General features: G+C 44.6%; 1 long non-coding RNA gene across 3 annotated transcripts in view; it reads right to left on the reverse strand.

The window, feature by feature from the left end:
* Positions 1-15,500, reverse strand: part of LOC102455450 (uncharacterized) — a 34,488-nt gene extending 18,988 nt beyond the window's left edge. Inside the window, exon 1 of one of the 3 annotated variants that reach the window (XR_001369216.3) lies at positions 14,939-15,500. This is a non-coding gene — a long non-coding RNA (uncharacterized LOC102455450). The remainder of the gene's footprint in view (positions 1-14,938) is intronic. The other 2 variants (XR_012906640.1, XR_332994.4) reach the window with 2 other exon arrangements.
* Between the last annotated feature and the right edge of the window lie 344 nt (positions 15,501-15,844).

Genomic DNA, 15,844 nt, shown 5'->3' on the forward strand with positions numbered 1-15,844 from the left:
GCCCACTTGCATTGATTCCCCTCCTCCCCCAATCCAGACTTTTAAACAACAGCAGCACCGAAGCTAGTTTGTCCCTGTGCCCTTCTTAAGAACTGAGGGAAAACATCTGATACGGCCTGGAGCAAAACAAAGGCAGCAATAGCCAACACACACACACACACACACAATGCAAACGTATTTCTGCGCAAACGACAACACTCGCATTTGCTCACAGAAAGTGATTACTTACACGGTGCGTTTACCAATCGACCCAGCAGCAAAACTCGAAGCATTCAGTGGTCTGTTTGTAATCTCATCCTTTTTCATTAACATAAACACTACTCAACAAAAATATACATGGCCACCTACTAAGCCAGTAAAGTGAATGTAGAGACCATCTCCTGGCTTTCAGCGAGCATATTAACTGGCCTTCGTGTGTGAATGAATATGTGTGTACATGTCCCTCTCTTAATCATTCTTCCTTAGATAGATTTACAGGATTTTTAAATATATGTAGGCATTCGTTATATACTAATACACACACACATTTATACGCCACAACTGATCCTCAACCCCATCTGCAAAAGTCTAGTTTGGTGTGTTTATTTCTCTCAAGGAAAAAAATTGTATGTATATATATATATATAATGTGTATATAATGTGTATATATGTATAGATATAATGTGTGTGTGCCTCTAACGAAGTGGGTTTTTACCCACGAAAGCGCAAATCTATCTGTAAGTCTTTAAAGTGCCATAGGACTTTATCTGTCTGTCTGTCTGTCTGTCTACACGCATTGACATTCACACGCAGCTACTCAATCCCTATACATCAAAACGTTAGTAGGTGATTTTATTTAAATAAAATCCTTATTCTCGTTCGCATTCCATTCTTGCCCCGCAACTGCGGACGGGTCTAGGATTCAGGAGTCAACGGTGTGTGCAGAATTCAATCTTTTGAGGAAAGCTCCTTTGGGGTAGGTTGCTTTGCTTGTATTAATAGTTCTGGGGAGGGAAACGGATCAGAAACATCTGAAACTGCTCCTTCTGCAGCAAAGTGATCAGGGTTTTTTTTTTCTGACCCTCCGTCTTCTTTCTCCTTCCCCTTTTACAGTTTTGGAGGGAAATTTACCTGTGCCCATGTTTGTCTAATGATATCTGCCTATGGGCACATGCTATTATTCAGCAGAACTTGCAAATACTGTTGTTTTCTTAAACCCGATGAATCCGGCGCGTTCCGTCAGAACCCTGGAGAACACTTCCAATAAATAGCTTCTTTTAATTAAGTGAAATCTGTGTAAATCAGACACCTGGAGTCTCTGGTCCTGTATAGGCTGAAACTCCTTACAACTCTCTGGTATCCCTGAGCTAATTTCGCCACGCAAGACTACTGGTGTTAACCTAAGCACGTCTTTACACCGCTATCACATCTCTCAGGAGAGCTTCATGCCTCTGTGAGTAGGACACAATTTCTCCCCAGATGCCATAACGTATAGACAGCGGTGAGGGTGATTTTTAGACACTTTAAGTGCTTAGCATTTCGCCCCCTGGGTTTTGTAATAAATAGATACAGAGGTGCCTGCGACAATCTGCCTTCCTGTGATTTCTGGTCTCACTGTGAGGCGGTTCTAAACAACTATTTCTCGCTCAGAACAATTCCTTTACGCTGCTTGGAATTGAGCCCTTCGGCTTTCCAAGACATCTTGGGACACTGAAAAGTCTCATCTCCCGTGTGAATCGAACGCTCTAGTTCCCACACCGCGTAATAGAATGGAACCGTCAACAAGATTCCAAAGAGAAGAGGCAAACCCAGGCGCAGCCAGGAGACGGGTGCGGATCATGATTTTACACCCATGATCCATCCATCCATCTCACGATGGCTCTGCTCTGTAGAAACCCCGAATCCAGGCCGCGTTCCAATCACGTTCTGCCTTATCTCTCGCCTGGTGTTGGAAATTTAGTATGATTGAGGTGCTTTGGAGAGTATAGCGAAGTAAAGAGAAGGGAACTGATGTGAATAACCCAGCACAACTTCGCCCTCCAGGGTCGCTTGAAACACAAGCTGAAGCTCATGGGTTAGAAAAGAAGAAATCGGTAGCTTGAGAACCGGCGTAAAAACTCTCTCTCTCTCTTAATGCAATTGTTGGTGGGATTTTCAAAACGGTGAGCCGAGATTATATAATCTCCGGCCACAGGGAGAATGTAGTAGCTATTGCAACTGTGTCTGGAAACGAATGTGGCAATTCAAAGTTCAGTTCATAACCCTCTCTGTATGCGCAGATTGCTAAAACTATTTTAAACAACTTCCAGCAGAAGTTAAAATGTAGGACAGACAATCTCCCCCAATCCTTCCTCAAAGGATACATTTCCTGATCGTCTATGATGTCTTGTATTAATGTTTTTCAAACGTTCATATAATATCATTTCCAGGGGAGAATATTCAGGATTTTTTTTTGTTACCAATAGAAGACTCAGAATGCCAGGAAAAAAATAAACTCAGTGCAAAACATGACTCATGTATAATTCCTACACTGGTCTTATTCCTTGAAGCTATAAACCCAAACTACATTTTTAAGGCAGTTTGTTTCCAATACTCTGACACAGACAAAAAAAAGTAACCCTAAATTTCTGCCTCGCGCTCTTTGACCTGCAGATTTTAATGGGAATAGCCGCAAAATTGCATGTTAAGAACTAGAGGTAAATGTTAAGAACTGGAAATTCAATAAATGGGAAGCCTAGCTCTTTCGTTCTCCAACCACTGAGATATTTCAAAACGTGTGACTAAGGAAAAAGCGATGGAATGTAAGGGTTGGTATTTTTTTGCATGTTCAATACATTTCTCCAAACATTTCCTGCCACGGACGGAAAGACACACAAAATGCAAGCCTAGAATGGGAAAATGTAATCCATCGCGCCCTATAATTAGATTGACTCATGGAGAAAGCAGCGTACTAAGTCACCCCAGAAACAAATACGGGTGTTTTGCAGAAACGCTTGCATCTGCTTTTCTAGATTTCATGTTTCATTTGATTTAACCCCCATCAAAGCCTTTGAAGCTGTTTTCCTCCGGAGTGTAATTTCTTAGAGGGTTCTTTTGCCCTAATTAAAAAAAGCAAAGCATATAGACTTAGCCTGACACAGATTCTTCAAAGGAGATAACTGTGTCGATGATTATTTGTATAGGAAACGAACAATGTGATTGTTCTGTTTCTAAGAAGCACTGCCAAGTTCGATACAGACTGGGGTCACGGGCTTATAATAAATTGTGTCTGTTTGCATAGTGGGGACTTGCTAATAGCACTTCCCTATTAGAATTAAACGCTAAAACTGAACGTTTAATCTTCCTGGCGTTTTACACCGCAAAGCCACCAGCTTTCGCCTGAACAGATGAACGACAAAAGGGAATCAATTCTTGACCTCAAAGTGGGGGTGAAAAAGTGAAAGGTTAAAAAAAAAAAAGCCGGGTTGAAAATAATTTCTACGGGAGGGCCCTGGGTTAGATTCCAATAAAACTATGGCTTAGCCTTAGAGAAAGGAAGGTGAGAAGAGAAAATTGCGATTCCCTAGGTAAGGAGAAGTCAAAAGGCGTTTTGCCTTGTTGGTACAGTAGATAGGCGCGGAGCTCTCCCTTAATTGTTGTCTATCATTTCAATGTGAGATTTGTGATAGAAACAAGAAAGGAAAAATCACGCCTCCTCGAGGGTTAATTGGCTGCATCCTCTAAAACCAGTGCAGTTAACTCCAGGCGAGTGCGTAGTGAGATTAGCCAATTCGGTGTATGCCCAATATACACCCATTGGGAGATATCCAGACTCAGTTGAAATCAGTGGGAATTCATAGATATGAATGGGGCCGTGGAGTTAGCCACTAGCGACTAGGCTGAGATTCGGACCCGGACAACTATTTCCATCTGCCACATTATTCAAAGGGGCTGGGGTGGGGTTGGAATAGAATCGGGATTCGTGTCTGGGTGACCCTTTGCGGGTCCTTCCGCACATCCCCAACGTCACTGTAGCAAAATAATCGGGAACAACGCCGAGCTGGACACAGCTCCTCGCAACTCACTCGCCAGCCCATCCTGGGCGGAGGGGAGAGTGGGGGGGAAGGTGTGTTGTTATTCCCACTTGGCAGACGGGGAAAGTCTGACCCGTGCGGTGGCGTTCAGGAGGGGGCCCGAGGAGAGGGGTTTCATGTGCTTTCCCCCTGCCCCTCTGGCCCCATGAAAGCCAAGGGGGTGGGGGAGAAACATGATTCGAAGGAGAGATGAGGTGTGAACGGGATCCAGCCCACACTAATGCCAATGATTCTCGGAGGACCAGCCTTTACTCCGCTTCCTAGTCCGGTTGACACCCAAGGAAGCACAACTGAATTTCTACCGATGTGTATGTGGATACACGATCCCGGCACCCAGCCCTGCAACTCCTCATTGCAGGAAGAGCCCTGAGGATTCAGGGGAGCAGAGCCTTTAGCTGCGGCGGGGCTAGCGGATGGAGTGCGAGCTATTCCCCCTGCGTGAGGGGTTTGCCACGTAGGCCCCTGCCATCCTGCTCCATACTCTCCCTTGTCTGTTGTTCGGTGTGTTTCTTTCCATTCTACCCACTGCCAATCACGCTCCTTCAAAGAGTCCGAGAAATGTTCCTGCCCCGAGGAACCTTCGCACACATTTCCCCATTACCGAGGCTGGATTCCTTTAGAAACCGGAGTCTTTAAGCTTTCAGGAATCAAAGTGGGCACGAATGACAGGCCCTCTCTTTTGCCCTCAGACAACAGTCGGGCGCTAATGGCTCAGCACTCTGTCGATAGTTCTCTTCCTCAAGTCTAGACAGAGTTTGCTAGAGAGCTTGTGTGTGTGTGTGTGTGTGTGTGTGAGAGAGAGAGAGAGAGAGAGAGAGAGAGTGTGTGTGTGTGTGTGTGAGAGAGAGAGAGAGAGAGAGAGAGAGACCTTCCCTGAGCAGGTGGCTAACTCCGGCCGGTTCCAAAAGATGCCTTGCTTGCTTAGAGCTGTGTATAGTGAGAATTTCCGAGGGATAGCTTTCCTTACGCCCGTTACCAACTTAGGTACACCTGTATTAGACTGGCCTATAGGAAAGAAATGGAGAGTAGAGTTTGCACTGGAATGTATTTTGACAGATCGTTTGGTCCAAACTCTCCTGCTGTTTTTATTCCAAATCCATGCGAGCACAAAAGCGAACCTTACCTAGCAGAGCTATAGCATGCATGTATTTACACGTGCGTTTGGGGAGTGGCTATTTAAAATGCCATGATGAGTTCTTGATGATTGCTAGCCACAGTTTTCTCTATCTGAAGGGATTATTTGGGTTCTTAGTGTATGCGGTGTGTCAAAACTCTGCGATTACCTCCCGGGATTAGTCTAAAAAAGTTGGTATTTGTGCATGATTAATGTATTACAGTTCAATACACGCTATTATCCTTAGCTATTCAAGAAAGTTCATTGTATCAGTTTATTGGAACAGTATAATTCTGCATCCTTCCACACACATCCTTGGGTTTAAGGATAATACATTACAATACACTATAGTAGGTAACCTCCGGAAAGGGAAAGTGGAGAACGGAGTATTTGTTTTAAGGATTTGAATTCTAGTAACGAAAGGTTTTTTTTATTCAGATTTCAGGGGAATTGGTTTCATTCCATGCCGCACATCCAATTTTAGCAGCCCAGAGACACAACTGACATTTTAGAATTAACGCATCTCTTGTCTAGAAATGAGATTTTGTTTTTGAATGAAAGGGGATTTCTGCTGAGCTCCAGGTAACTTGAGAGGTTTTGACGGGACTTCCCCATCCATATTAGCACCTGCGTGTCCTTTTTAATTATAGTTACCGTCCCAGGGAATTATGTCAATAAACAATGCTCCCTCTCTTTCTCTCTCATACACATGCACAAACACACACACAAGTGGGGAGGGGGGAGAGAGAGAGAGATCAGAGTTTGTAATCTCTCCCTAGAGTGCTAGCATGTCAGGGCTCCGGGGAAGATTCATTGACACTCATGGAACTTTTGGACCCAACGTTCCACTTTCTTCCGCTTCTTTCACTGACTCGACAAGAGAGAAGGGCGCTTGACTGCAAAGCCCGCTGGCGGGTCTCTAACGAAAGGACTGCAGGCGGGATAACATTTCCCAGCTATGCATGGACCGGGACTGCCTAATAGTCCATGCGAACCCCACCTCTGCAGCTAATGACGTCCCTATTGCCTTGCATGCAGTGGTGCATGTGCATTCGGGGATGTTCTCTGAGTATGGGCAATCAGTTTGGTGTCAGGAGCAAATCTGGTCATTCGAATCTATTTTTTTCCCTCATCAGCCACATACATATAACGGCTTGTCTTTAACTTTTCAGAGGCATATTGACATTTCGGTATGATTGTACAAACACACTGCGCTCCTGGACCACAATATATAACGTATTGGGAGAACCAATTTGGTATTAAAACTTAGGAAGATTCTAATCATCAAACAGAGCAATTACAGTCCCATATAAACGAACTCCTGGGATTAGTTCTGTAACCTGTTTGGTTATTTTATATTTTTTGGCTCCCACCGTTCTGTTTAATGAACAGAAAAACCAATAGGCTTATTTACCCCCTCCATAGAATGGAAGTATTAATTCTTTTCACTATATATGCATATTAGAAAGCCCCTTTCTCCTGTCGCTTAACCGTGAATAGGTACAAAACAGCGCTTTCTTTTTGGTGCCAATGAAATGGTGCGAGCTTTGTAAAAGGGAAGAGAGGGGAGTTTCTTGTGACACAGCGAATAAACTATTTTCCTTGACCATACGCAAAAAATGCGGCTATTTCCCTAAGACACAAGCAATAAAAATCTTCCGTCGTTGATGCATTTTTACTTTTGCCCTATTCCAACTACCTCGGATGTAGATTAGGGCATTTCAAATGCATTTTTATTGAAAAGAAAAGAAAAGAAAAGAAAAGAAAAGAAAAGAAAAGAAAAGAAAAGAAAAGAAAAGAAAAGAAAAGAAAAGAAAAGAAAAGAAAAATTCAAGCTTCATTCGGGGGGCGGGAGAATATAGTTTATGAAGCCCTTGCGCCCAAAGGATTCATGTTGTTCAGGCGACAAAAATAATCTCCCATCTAATGACTCTAGTGCTGTTTTAACTTCATTCAGCAACCAATTTGGGTCTCCCATTATTTGCCTTCAGCGTGCAGCGCGCAAAGGAGATTACTTATCTGAAACATTCGTGGGACTTGTTTCTGGAAAAACAAGCAAGACAATTGGATGGTTAAGAAAGCTCGCTAGGGTTATAACCGCTCTTTGCCTTGGCAATCATCTTATCGGTGTGCTGCTTTGATCTATGTCAAAATTTATTTCCTCCAAAAGGCTATTTTAACCCTGTTTTGTCAGCGTGTCGCTCTGTCAATAATGCAGCCCCTTTTATGCGTGGCGTGCACGGACGCAGATGATTCTGAAAATAGAGCCAAAAATCACGGGCAATCATGATTTTCTTGCTGGGCTTTTCCGTCTGGTTCGCCAGCGGATTTGCTGGAGAGCACAGCAGGCAGCCCAGAGGAGCAATCACCTGGAAGGAGGTGAACAGGGAGCTACACACGAATGCCCGATTCCGCAGGCTTCCTGGGCACTTTGATTGCAAGACCAGACCTAAAATCACTTTCCTCAAACTATCTGCCCATCAGCAGACCCCTTGTCCCCGGCTGGAGCAGGAATTTGACGCTGCGTTGCAGTCTAATCTCCTTCTCGATCTGAGACTATTCACAGATCTTTGTTTTTTTCTTGCCTCCCGCTGCCTGACAGATCCGCAAATGCGTCCATGCGATAAAGCGCCTTTCACTCTAGAATCGCTCCAGCCTGGAAGTTCTGGACAAAGCTCCTTTTGAATCTGACTGGGCACAGTGGCTAGGCCAGATCTAGCAAAACTGCAGTCTGTGAAGGCTGGGGAGAGGGGACTAATTCGTTGTATCAAGAAAGCACCAGGGAAGGGTCTTGATCTCAATCGCACTAAATTTCAGTGGGGGGACAGAATTGCCTTGGAGAATGTCATCTCAGGGTGCTTTTAATCACTTCCTTGCGGGCCATGGAGGGTGAGGGGATGGGATCTGGACTTTGCAACAAGTTGAGGCTTTTTTTCGGGGGGGGGGGGCATATATAGCGAGGCAGGCAACCTTAGCAACTTCTCAGGGTAGCAATTCAGTAACACCCTTGGCACGCTGCGGAGTTCGCCTGGTGAAACTCCCCTCCCTACCTCCCTACACACATGCACTATTTATGCCGTAGTAGGCTACGCAGTTCTGAGTTCCAGCCAGGGAGAGAGAACGCTGGAAGGAAAATATTCTAAGTTACCCACCCGTTCGGAGATATAAATGCACGGCCATATTTTTAAAGATCCCCTCTGTGGGAAGCGATTGTGAATTGGTTCTAAATAGGAGCGATTGAAGGTTAATATCTCTGAAACTTTGTTTCAGGGAATTTCCTGGCCAGAAAACTCCCCCTCAGCCCCCTCAAAAAAAAAATCTTGAGCGAAAGAGGGCTGTAAATTCCTGCGCTGTAATGTTGTCAAATATTTCATTGAAGAACGTCATGGAAAATGTGTGCTTTGGGGCAACCGCAGGACCAAGCAACGAAAAAGCACAATACTTTTTTTTTCTTGACCAAAGCTTGAACTTCTTCCTAATATACAGCTGACAGGAGGCATGAAGTGCTGCATATCTCCGCCAAAAGAACCAAGGGCAGCGGGGTCGAGAAAATTGGGCAGCTGTAACTGGTGGAAAGTCTCCCCCAAACTCGGGATCAGGCTTCACGCGCCCCCAGAGCCCTTATGGATTTCACTCCATGCCAATCGATGCTTGTAAACTCCCACTAATGTGTGTTTTCAGCTCTAGGATAATATGCTATAAGGCCGTCTAATGTTGCTCGTGAAAACCGTATTTCTACGGTCATAACACGTGTCAGGATACGGGGGTGTACACGCTTGTGTGCATACCTAGATATACCACGCGACGGAATGGAAAACAGAGTTCTAGATAAATGAATAAAGGGGTCAAGAAGACTCTAGCGTTAAAACAAGGTGTCCTAAGAGACCTCCATGTTCTTGCAGATACAGACGAACGCTACTCCGCTTCTAAGACCCATAGGAAAATTTAAGAAACAACTAGTGGTCCTGTAGCACCTTTTAGGGTATGTCTGCACTGGGAAGCTATTTTGACATAACTCCCCATATTTCGAAATAACCAGGCAGGTGTCCACACTACCAAGCCCATTATTTCAAAATAAGAGACTTGTTAATTCAAAATAACAACTACTGCTTGTGAAGAGGAATAATGCTTATTTTGAAATAGTTATTTTGGGAGTTACTATTTCAAAATAATTTCCCAGCATAGACATAGCCTAAGGTCCATGTCTACACAGCAGGGCAAAAGTTGAATTAAGATAGGTGACTTCAGCTAAGTCAAATGCATAGCTGAAGTCAAAATAGCTTAATTCAGCTTTTGACACTGTCTACACAGCAGGAAGTTGAAGGAAGAACGCTCTTCTTTCGACTTCCCTTACTCCTTGTGAAATGAGGGTTACAGGAGTTGGCATAAGAAGCCCTCCTCTGGACATTATTTCATAATAATAGCTTACTGTGTAGATGCACATTTTGTTATTTCAAAATCACTCATTCTGAAATAACACTGCTGTGTAGTTGTACTCTTAGGGCATATGTACACAGCAGGGCTAAAATTGGAATAGGCTATACACATTCAGTCAATTAAACAATTATGTCTACACAGCATAATAGCTGACATTATTTCAAAATAACAAAATGCACTTATACACATAAAACCATTATTTCAAAATAATGGCAGGTTGGAAGACTTCATACTCTGACTCCAGTAAGCCTCATTTTTGAAGGAGTAAGGGAAGTCAAAAGAAGAGTGTTCTTCCTTTAACTTCCTGCTCTGTAGACAGCTCAAAAACCAAATTAAGCTATTCTGGCTTCAGCTATGCAATTGACATAGCTGAGGTGGTGTATCTTTAATTTGACTTTGGCCCTGCTGTGCAGACATACCCTTACTCCTTGGCTAGTCTACACTACCAGGCTTTTGCGGAACACCAGCTGGCCTCCAACTGCCAAGCGTCCACACCTCAAATGAGCTCTTGCACAATTAAATGGGCAGCTAAACTGCAGAACAGAGGGCTTTTCCTGCCACAGGTAAACCTCCTTTTCTGAGGCATAACTGCTTTTAGCACTATAGCTATTGTGCAAGAAGGCAAGTGTGGATACTCCAGACTTCTTGCACAACAAACCCCTATTGGAAAAAGCACAGGTGCTCTGATGGCCATTCTGTGACTGGCCATCAGAGCTTTCTTGCACAAGAGCATCCATGCAGTGTGGATGTGCTCTTGTGCAAGAAGTTTTTGAGCAAGAACTCTTGCACAAAAAGCTTCTTGCACAAGAAGCATGTAGTGTAGACGTAGCCCTTGTGAAATGAGGCTTACCATGAGTTGGAGTAAGAAGTGCTTCGGCTGGACATTATTCCAAAATAAAAGCTTGTGGTGTAGATGTGCCCAAAGCCCTGGTCTACACTAGGGAGTAGTTTGGAAATAATTTCCTAGTGTAGGCATGCCCTAAGGTGATACAAGTCCACATTTTTGTTTTTTTACTTTTTTTTAAAGTTACAGATTAACACGGCTACCCCTCTGGGACTTTCAGACCCATGGAATTAGGGTATGTCTAGACTGCAGGGTTTTTCCGGGATACCTCCAGCAAAATGATAAATGAATAAAGGGGTCAAGAAGACTCTAGTGTTAGAACAACGAGGTGTCCTGTGAGACCGTCTTGGTTTTGCAGGTACAGATGGTGTCCCGGAAAAACTCTGCCACATCCAGGGAACGGTTTAGTCCTCTGCTTTTTTTTGTGTGGAAGAACAAACATGCTTTTTTGGAAGCCCTGTCTTCCTCAAGGGATCTTCAGGAAGAGAGGGATTTTCTGAAATTTGGTCCAGTGTAGATGGGCCAAATTTTGGAAAAGCCTCTTCTGAAAAAAAAAACCCGGAAAAAGGTATGCAAAATGTGTGCCTTAAAAAAAAAGTGTAGTGTAGATCTAGCCTGATTTGGAGATCAATGAGAGTTATAGGGAGGGTGAAAATAGGCCCTAAGTTTTTGGGTGGCTTCCCACATGCCATGATTGGCTTAGGGAAACTGTATTGGTTATTAATGATGTCTCTTAGGGTATGTCTACACAGCATGCTTATTCTGAATTAAGCTATTCTGGAAGAAATTCTCCAAAATAGCTTATTTCAAAATAGCAGGTCTTCACTATCAGGAAGCCTCAAAATTAGTCTGAGGCAGCCTTCCATAATATGGACCTCCAGTTAGACCGCCCAGGAGGCACTGGGGAGTAATTAGTTTGAATGGCCCTAGGTGAGTTGCTATTTTGAAATAGCAACAGTGGAGAGTCCAGTCTCCAGCTGTTTTGAAATAGCTGTTTCGGAATAGGCGTTATTCCTGTGGAATGAGGTTTACAGACGTCGGAATAAGCCATCCGTTATTTCGAAATTCTTTCAAAATAACGAATTGTGTAGACGCTGGCATTGTTATTTTGGAATTAGGGCCCTTACTCCGAAATAAGGCTGCTGTGTAGATGCACCCTCACCTCATGGACTCGCATTCTGAATCCTGTTCTGTCCCATAGCCCTCCACGCGCTGTCTTTAACCCCTTCTTGCCAAGGTGGGGTTGCTAAAGCTGGCTCCCTTGCCTGGTTGGTCTCCAGGGAAATCAGCGGCTCTCCGGGGAAGCTTGTCTTTTCCCTCACATATTTCCTCCATGAACTCACTTGTGGTGCGTTTCGCGTTTTTCCCCCCGTCTAGGGAGACGCTACAATTCCTATGGTCATGCCGGAAAGCGGCGATGGGTTGTAACACGGATGCTGGGCCCCCTCCCCTCCTTTTTCCCCCTCCCCCTTTCTTGAGTTGCATTTTCCCCCAAACCTCCACCACTGAATCTGCTTTTCCTACGTGTCATTGAGGCTTTAAAGGTGGTTCTGGGGGAGCAAGTGTCTCGCCCCCTCCCCCCCGTCTGGTCAGGTTATTACAGAGATAGGATGCCAAAGCACCCCGCAACTAGTTCCCCCTCCTGTCAACACCTTCTGGGCTGGGATATTTACAAGTGAACAAAATGCCCCCTCCTCCCTCCGTCTGGAACCCAGCCCTATCAGACTCCCCCCTCCTACCTTATGTAAACGTTTAGGGATCAATTTGCACTGGGCTAACGCAAGGAGTTAGGCGAGCGAGGCAGCAGGATCGCCTCCAGAAAGCGAAGGGGGGGGGGGAGAGGAGGGGCAGGGCTTCTCCGACTGCAACCCCTGGTGTTAATGAAAAGCAGGGGCAGCGGAGAAAAGGACGCGCGCGCCTGTCTCTGCCCTCTCCATGGGTGGTCTGCGCTCGGATAAACACATGGGCCTCTTAGCAAAGCAGCACCCAACTGCAACCGTCTTCTTACAACAATCCTACCTATATACATTTCCATCCTCGGGTTACAGGCTGCCTTGTCGCCGAGTCGAGTTCACTTAAGCAATTAGCTAGTAAAAATACCTTCAGCGCAGGAAAAGGAAGAAAGCTCAGATTTGTCTATTTTTACACAAAACATCGCAGATGGGTTTTTTTAATGTCTTTTGGAAATTAATTTTAAGACAAAAGGGTTATTTAAAAAAAAATAGAAAAATGACAGGCCCCCACTGGAATGATTTTTAGCCTGGTGGGAAATCTGCCTCCAAATTTTTTTGAAAAGACGAAAATTGTTCCAAATGATACTCTCTCCCCACCCCCCGCATCTAGTTTATTTTCCTGGCGGGGCAAGAAATAAGGAGGGGGCGATCTTGCCTTTTTAGTATGTTTTATACAAGAAAATAGCTTCCTACATGAATCGCCAGCCTGATATTTTTCTACAGCAAGAATTCAAAACTAAGAAACCTTTATATCCCATTGTCCCTTAAAAAGCCGGGTTTGGCCGTATTTTGAACAATGTTTGACTCTTTATAGCCAGCAAACCACTGAAGCTAACAAGTTCCTAACAATTTGGTCCTTTCAGTCTGTAACAATAGTGACTTTCTGAGGGCTAATTTACTGTAAAATAAAATCCCTCTGCTACATACAACAAATCACGTATTGGCCTTCACTCCCAAAATCTGTTATTTACTAAATACACCGGCTAGATTCCCACATAAAACGATGTAATATTTCTCCTTTTCCCACAGCTAGGCCTATGAAATACGGAATAGATTACAATATTTTTTTTAAAGTACGTTTACTAGATAAATGCATTGGAAACAAAATTTTTACACTCCCAAAAGTCACTGCGGGAAACAAAGTAATTAAACCAAAGATTATTTTATTTTAAAGAAAAATTGTTTCGTTAAAACCATCGAAGGATCATGTTTGCTCCCGCTAATTATTTTTTTCTGATACAGTAATCAAGATGCTTCCTCTTGTAAATTACCACCATCATTTTAAGTTGAACTGCAATACAATCAGTAAAGCCAGAATGTCATTGTTAATGTCTCCTGATTAGCGTTCCAGAAGCAATTTCAAAATATGTTGCATTCCTTTTTAGAATTCCGGAATGGACATGTATAATCCGGGCTCTGCATTGTTTAATTTCGGACTTAATTCTTTATACGTCTTTCATGCAAAGAGGGAAGGAGAAGGATTAAAACGCCTACCCTGCGATTTCATATTTTAAAGGAATCAAGACATCATAATTTGAGCTATTGCACAATAGCTGCAATGGAGAAAAATAGCTGAGATGCTCACAAGGAAATGAAAAGCTGCCTTAAGGACCATTATTCAGTAGCCGAAATTTGGGATATATAAGCCTAAAGACATACGCTCGCTTATTACTGAAGAAGGGAAGAAAAATCTGATTAAAAACAAAACAAAACCCTGAGCATAAGCACAGAATATGCTTTGTTACCCCTTCTGTTCTGTACCTTTTCAGGTATAGAATGGTATTTTAAACCATGTGTCTTCCAGCTCTGAGATGGAGAAGGGAGGGCGGGGAGAGAGGGGAATTGTCCTACTCTGATCAATACCAGCTTTTGGGAACGTTTCTGTAGCTGGGGGAGTGGAGGAAGGCCATATAGAAACAGAGAACTTTGCAGTTACATGTGGATTATCCTGCAATCCAGGCCCTGAACCAAATCTGTTTACGAAACAGTTTTCTTTCTCGCTTGCAGCTCAGGTCATTTTCTCAGCTGTGAAATGCCAGCCTCTGTAGTGCCTACTTTTCAGCGACGCGTCACTTGTATTTTGTTGTTGTTAGTGTGTCGCAAGGGCCAGGTACACACAACTATAGACCCCTGCGCCCTCACTGAGCTGCAGAAATGCGGGCGTTTCCTGTGGAAACATACGTTCTGTTACCCCTGCAAACTCCGGCGCTAGCTTCTGAATTTTGCAAGGGGAAAAGAGGAGGAAAAAAAAAATCCTGATGTTAAATCCCTGTTGGCGGTATCATAGATGTGTCAGGCGCCCCAGAGGCTAGTAACGACTGGCTGCAAATAACGTTAACAGCGATTTTGGAAACCCGATCCGTATCTATCTTTCCTTTAAAAGGTATTAAATTATCATAAAACCCCTTAAAAGCGAATCTGGGCAGAAGGGGGAATGAAAGGAGGAAGGAGAGAGGGCTGAGGGTTTTGCAGCCTTACACGCGGGGTAGATACTTTGCAGAGCCGAGAACAAGCAGCAGAAGAAACTTGGATTTTTTTCCCCCCGTACTATCTGGCCTTTGCTTCTTCCCCCCACCCCCACTTGACAAGAAAGAAAACGGCCACAGCCAGCACATCTGCTCAGTTTCTAGCGCTGAACTGTGAACGCCAAACTCCTCTAGCCCCCTCCCCTCCCCCACAAGCCCCTCTTACCGCTTAATTGTGCAAAAGTTACCACGCGCGCCTGGTAAGAAGGTGACAAAAGTTTAAAGTGACTTACCTTGATGAGTGAGTGACAGCTTTACTGATGAAAAGATGGTCGGACTGAGAGGGGGAGCGGGGGGGCTCTGATGAAGTGGAGAGTGACTCTGTGTGTGGGTGTGTGTTGCCACCCATTACTTCGAGGATCAAAATGTGGGCACCGCTTGAAAAATCGGCACCTATTTACAGCACAACAACAACAACAACAAGAATCTAAACCGACAACAAAGCAGGCAAGCGGCGCTGTTTTATAGGGTGCAGAAAGGGGCCGTATGCGAACTACCGAGGAGTTTTCTTTCTGATTTCTTTTTATTAAAGAACCCCCGAGAAGCTGTTTATATTTCGCTGTATAAACATCCTGCCCATGTTCCTGCCTATCTTCAAAAGAAATAAGAAACGGGATTTGTAAGCGGGTGAGCTTCCATCCCGTTACATTTCGCATTAGATTCGCACTCCAGGGTGAGGCGCATCCCCCCCCCACCCCCTCCGCACTCCCGCCCCAGTTCCCCGTTTGTGTACAAACAGCCCTGGTGGCTTCGCCAGCCAGCAAACAGCTGGATTTACCGGGCTCTACGGGAATAGCCCGGGGAGCAGGAAGTGACTGATGCTGCTGGTTGCTTTGTGTGTGTGTCTCTTTTAAATCCCACAGGCGTGTTGAGTCGTCTCCCCCCGCACCCTTCCCCCCTCCCCCGTGCACCCCTTTTTGACTTCTCTTCTGATTTCAGCACAGAGGCGGGCATAGAAAACTTTAGACAGCTGAGAAAACCGCCTGGTTCCGAGCAACATGGGTCTTCCCCGCCCTCCACGGGGCTGGAAAACCGGGCCCGGTTCGGGACTCACAATGTGGCTACCTGCGAGGCCAAACCAGTCCAACACACCGCCCCTCTCCCGCCCTCCCCCCCACCCCCGCTCCCCCACCTGGGCA

This window comes from Pelodiscus sinensis, chromosome 12 (assembly GCF_049634645.1).
Source record: "Pelodiscus sinensis isolate JC-2024 chromosome 12, ASM4963464v1, whole genome shotgun sequence".
NCBI classification, from domain to species: Eukaryota; Metazoa; Chordata; order Testudines; family Trionychidae; genus Pelodiscus; species Pelodiscus sinensis.